At 43.3% G+C, this 6000-nt stretch overlaps 1 long non-coding RNA gene across 1 annotated transcript; it reads right to left on the bottom strand.

Moving 5' to 3' along the window:
• Nucleotides 1-231: 231 nt before the first annotated feature.
• Nucleotides 232-5745, bottom strand: LOC118666389. Its single transcript, XR_004970958.1, has 3 exons — nt 5659-5745; nt 3257-3299; nt 232-285 (listed from the first exon to the last, which is right to left on the bottom strand). It is a non-coding gene; the product is annotated as an uncharacterized LOC118666389 (long non-coding RNA).
• Between the last annotated feature and the right edge of the window lie 255 nt (nt 5746-6000).

The following is a 6000-nucleotide window of genomic DNA, read 5'->3' as shown; positions in this document are numbered from 1 at the left end:
GAATAAGTTTTCATTAATTAAGGAGCAAAGTCATGAGACAGGATTCAAATATAAGGCAGCAAGAAAGAAACCAGAGTAAGGAGATGAGAGAAGTTCCAAGAGGGGGAAGGGATGAGGTTAGTGGAGGTCAGGAAGAGGTGAAGCCAGAAGGAATTCCTAGAGCCAGAAGAACAAATCTCTAGGTTCTTTTGAAGTTCACCTGCAGCTGATAGGTACCGAAGCATCACCCACCTCACACAAACTAGATGCTCAGTCAGGATCTGGACTGGATGCCTTCCTATCATTCTGAAAGAAAAAAGAAAAAAATGAGTGAGAGAGAGAGAGAGAGAAGAAAAGGAAAAATTGGGTCAGTCAAACAAGTTAGAGGAAAGAACACATACAACATTATGATGTATTAAGATGAGTACTCAGCTGTTCAGAGAGAAGGGGGTTGGGAGCTGGGTAAGAAGGGTGAAGGAATTAAGCAAAGGAAAAAAAAAAAAGAAAGATTCATGGACATAGACAACACTATGGTGATTGCCAAAGAGAAGATGGAGTGGGACGAGGTAGAAGAGGGTAAAGGGAGGGGATAAATGGTAATGGAAGGAGATTTGACTTGGGGCGGTAAACACATAATACCACATACAGATGATGTATTGTAGAATTGGGTACCTGAAACCTATATAGTTTTATTAACCAATGTCACCCCAATAAATTCCATTTAAAAAGATAAAAACAAACAACTAACCTTAAAAAAAGATATTCCACCTTAACTGAAATTTCACATCAAATAACCCGCAAATAAAACAAACAAACAAGAAAAAATGAGTGCTCAGGAGCCAGACTGCTAGGTTTAAAAGTACGCTTTAGCATTGTCTAGTTGGGTGACCTCTCCCTTCAGTTCCCTCTTCTTTAAAAAGGAGATTATAGCCCAAACCGGTTTGGCTCAGTTGATAGAGCGTTGGCCTGCAGACTCAAGGGTCCCAGGTTCGATTCCGGTCAAGGGCATGTACCTTGGTTGCAGGCACATCCCCAGCAGGGAGTGTGCAGGAGGCACCTAATCAATGTTTCTCTCTCATCGATGTTTCTAACGCTATATCCCTCTCCCTTCCTCTCTGTAAAAAATCAATAAAAAATATAAAAAAATAAAAATAAAAAAAATAAAAAAAAGGAGATTATAATCACCCCTACACTTCATAGCGTTGTGGAGAGGATTCAAAAGAGCCATTCCATGAAACATGCTTAGCCCAGTGCCTAGCACAACATAAACTATCAACAAGCCTCAGCTACTTTTGTACATATAGGCTCAGCTTCAGGAGAATAACTACTCATGATTATAAGATAGGAAAGCTGTAAAATAAAATAAAAAATAAGTTCCCTTCTACAACTCAGTTAGATAAATTTGTGTTTTCTACGTGGGCAAAGAAAAGAGCCATCTTCAACTCTTTTATGTATTTGTTTAGATTTAACAAGGCAAAAGGGTGTGCATGAAAAGAGCCCAGGGCTGGGGAAGGAGAGAAAATGGAATCTGAAGAACCTGTCATCTGGCCCATCTTATACAGATACTTGCTAAATCACATAGCCCAACTTTCATCGCACAATTCCAGGGCACAGCCCACAGGCCCTAAAAATGTCAAAGCACCATCATTTGGTGTAACACACAACACACGTATCAGGATTCTTAATTGTAAACAAAAGAGACTGACTACTGTTGATTTGATTGAGAAAGGAACACTTGAGTAACTCTGAAAATTGCTAGGAAGACTGGAAATCCAGCTTGAAAAATGGAAAGCTTGGCAGCCAGAGCTAAATGTCAATCATAGAGCCAGTCTGGTGAGTAGACAACTGTCCCTGCCCCAAGTCCTGACTCTGCCACCTGCCCTGCCAAACCACTAGAACTGGTTGCTGCTAGACGCCATCTCTAGCACCTTCACCATGGCTGTGCTGGAAATAGATGAGGCTATTGAGAGCAAAAATATGGCCTTTTCTGACTCACAGTGAGAAATTCCCTGAACATAAAAGTTCAGATGTTGGCCAATCTTACAGAAAAAAAAAAAAAAAAGAATGAAAGAGAAATAAAGAAGAAAACTATCTGAGGCAATAATTCATGGTACATCTACTGTTTTAACGAAACATTAAATAAAAATTATGCCATAGAAACACAGATATTCTTTATGATATAACGTAAGTGTATCAATGAGTTTGTTTCTGTTTTGTTTGTTCGTTTCTTTTGTTTTTAGATTTCACACATAAGTGAAATCATATGGCATATGAAAGGAATTAAGAAGTAGAAATTGTCACTTATCAAAATAGTCATGTGGATGTAAAGTACAGCATAGGGAATATAGTCAGCAATACTGTAATAACTATGTGTGTGTCAGATGAGTACTAGGGTATCAGGGTGACCACTTCATAAGGTATATAAGTATAAGTGTATAATCCCTATGTTGTACACCTGAAATTAACATAAAGTCTGGATCTCTCTCACAGAAGGAATATTTTTTATCTAAGATAATGAATGGCAAGTTAAATCCTGTGGTCCATAGAGAACACACCAATGAAGCCAGAATGCCCCCTCAACTTCCATGGTCTCTGAATCAAGCAGCAACTAAGGGAGCTAACCTGCCATCGGAGTGGCTGGGGCAGGGCAATTAAGAAGCTTGGCTTTCTTCTTGGTTTTGTCTCTACCTCATCTGTCAAACCATATACAGAATTTCTGAAATGGAAGAAATAAAGTGGATTGGCCAGTTTCTCTTTACCCATGGGATAAAAGGGGTCTGAGCAGTCAGTTACCCTGTCTGTAAAATTCATGGAGGCAAGCAGGAAGGAAGAAACCCTCTGGCCATATATCTCATTATTCAAACCTACTTGTTCTTAATAACTTTTAGATCTTCAGTATTTAATTGTTATTGTAATTAATTACTGTAATTACAATAATTAATTATTAATGTTCTTAATATATCTAGCCTGAGATTAATTTTTGCCTGCAATTCTTTTTTAAAATGTTTTTCTTATTGATTTTTAGAGAGAGAGGAAGGGGGAGGGAGAGAGAGAAATAGAAACATGGATTAGAGAGAAACATTGATCCACTACCTCCTGCACACCCCACACTGGGGATCGAGCCAGCAACCCAGGTATGTGCCCTGACCAGGAATTCAACCAGTGACTTCTTGGTGCATGGGTTGATGCCCAACCACTGAGCCACACCAGCCGGGCTGGGTACAATTTTAATACCCATTTACATTTATATTAAAGATGTAAGAAAATATTTTCTTACCACTATTGCCACTTGGCACCACGCTGGGATTCAGTTTCTTCACCTGTAAAATAGAAAAACCATATTAGATGACTTCTAACATCCCTTTTTGTCTTCCTTTCTGTCATTTTGTAACTAACGAATATTAGAAATATTGTAATGTTTATAATTATGCAAAGTGCTTGTTCACTTATAAACGTTAGAAAAGTAGAAGGAAGCAAAGTTATGCTCTTCTACATATCACCCTTAATCTGATTTTGTGTCCATTGAGTTCTGAGAATAACTGGCTTCTAAAGACTGGCCCTTTTTAGGCCTCGTGATATATTTCTTCAAAGTCTTGGTGAACCTACTTCCTCTGCTTATTTTTAGTCAATAAGTGCTAAGAAGTGAACTCTGAAGACCAGCTCTTTTGGGTGAACATGAATTGTTGTGGGGGTTTTTCCTCATTAAATGTAGATTGTGACTAGGTTTGCAGTACATAAAATAACTAATGAAAATTGTGGGGCTGAATATCATGCACTCAGATGTTTCCAGCCATATGGATATTAGCTTACATAAAGACAAAATATCTGTATTAAAAACTGGATATTTCCACTCTAGCTGGTTTTGTTCGGTGGATAGAGTGTAGGCCTGCAGGCCTAAGGGTCCCAGGTTCAATTCCAGTCAAGGGCATGTACCTTGGTTGCAGGCTCCTCTCTGGCCCTGGGGCCCTGGTCAGGGCTCCTGCAGGAGGCAACTAATTGATGTGTTTCTCTCACATCAGTGTTTCTCTCTGTCTTTCCCTCTCTTCCACTCTCTCTAAAAGTTAATGAAAAAATATCCTTGGGTGAGAATAAAATAAAATAAAATGTGGCAAATTAAAAAAAATGAATATTTCCATTTTTATCCACATACTGGGTGTGCTACAGACATAACTTGTGAATGAATATAAATGGTTTCTTCCTTCTCTCTGCAAAGAATTAGCTTAATCAATTAGTGTCAGATATGGAAAAAGCCTTTTATTGTTAAAGTAATCCCCTCATTGACTTTATTGTTAAATTTGACCTCTCTTTATTTAGCTTTGTTTTCACTCAAATATTTGTCAATTGCTTATTTCCCCAAGAATGCATAGTCACAGTTTACATGTAAATCTGGTATTAAACAGTCAGTTTCTCCAGCTCTCTAATTCTTTGCCAGCAAGCAATTACCCACCATAGGACCTCTATCAACAATGATAGCTTGGTCACTCCTGTGTGGTTGGCCCTGTGGAGAAGCCCTACCACACAGTGGATAAGAGTTTGGGCTCTGGGTTCAGTGGACAAGTTACTTAACATCTTGTCACCTCTCCATTTCCTTATCTGTAAAATCAAAAATAATAAAAATGCCTTCTTCTTGGAGTAAAGATGAAATGACTTAATGTATGTAAAGTATTTGACGTAGCATTGGAAATTACTTGGCTCAGAGTAGTCCTGAGTAAATACCAGATTTTCAGCATCCTGAAAAACCACATAAATTTTAGAGGATAAAACTTAAAAGTCAACAAGAACAACTACCTTAGTTTGTACTTTAAGAACCTGAAAGTAGGGGAAGGTATAGAAAGGTTCCGTATGGAAAGGATAAGTGTCCTACAGGGATTGTCTTTTTCTGTTACCGGAAGTCCAGGGCCCTGCGTTCAAGAAGCTTAAGATCCTTTTGGAGGAGTCAAGACTATAGGTCCGTGGGCAGTCTGGTTCCTGGTCCCTGCGTGAAAGGTGAGTTCCCAGGAGGGTCTCAGCTGAAAGCGTGGGAAGTAGTACAGAGAACTTTCTGAAGAAGTGAGACTTGGGGCAAGGCAGGGCTGGCCTCTGCGAGGGAACAGGGAGAGGACAGTGAGAAGGATGCTGCCCAGACTGGAGGGGCCCTGGTCTCCCAGAGGCACCCAGCGTTTAGAAACTTCGACGCCTCACACTGCAGCCCACCGCCACGCTCCCGAGCATCTCCGTGGAGCTAGAAGGGGAATGAATGGCACTCAGTTACACCGGTTCTGAAAATATCTGGGAGGATGGAGCCGGCCGAAAGGAGCACCTCCCTCCCGCTTTCAAGTCTGAAGAACTTGAACTGGAGGCCAGGCTTCCGACGTGAATGCTTTCTCTTGGGGCGAGAGGCGTTCGTCCGCAGCGCTGGGCTCGCGGATGGAAGCCGGAGGCCCTCCCAGCCCGGCTTCCCCTTCCCCGGAAACACTGGGGAACCCTGAGGCCTCGTGGCCCCTGGGGAGGAGCCCCGATTAAGGCTCCATTCACTGCCATCCCACCCGACTCGCTGGGACCGCACCCCGCACCCCGGGGAGGCCCTGACGCTGCGCCCGCCCCGCTGCGCGTGGGTCCCGGAGGGACGCGAAAGGGAGCGGCGTGCGCTGCAGAATTCAGAGAGAAGGCGGGGAGCCGAGGGAGGAGAGTGGCCTTCACCTTGGCGTCGCGGCTCCCTCCATCCTGCGGGGGCCACAGGACCCGCGTCCTCCCGGGCGGGCGCACCGGCCGGGCCGCCGAGAGGCCGGCGCTGAATCGCGCGCGACGCCGAGTTTCCGCGGCCGCGCGGCCCCGCGAGCTGAGCGTGAGCCCGGCTCCCCGCGTGCTCCTCGGGGTGACCCGTGCCCCGGACCGTGTGGCCAGGATTCAGGAGGGAGCAAAGCCCCTGCCCTTTCCAACCATCGCTTTCTGCATGGTTCTTACGGTTCTGGGCGATCTCCCTTTCATAAGGAAGCAGGTTACCATTTGTAAACAGCCAGCACAGCTAAGAGCATCCCAGTC

This window comes from Myotis myotis, unplaced genomic scaffold, assembly GCF_014108235.1.
Source record: "Myotis myotis isolate mMyoMyo1 unplaced genomic scaffold, mMyoMyo1.p scaffold_m19_p_11, whole genome shotgun sequence".
Classification (NCBI taxonomy): Eukaryota; Metazoa; Chordata; class Mammalia; order Chiroptera; family Vespertilionidae; genus Myotis; species Myotis myotis.
This window is presented reverse-complemented; position numbering and strand designations above follow the sequence as displayed.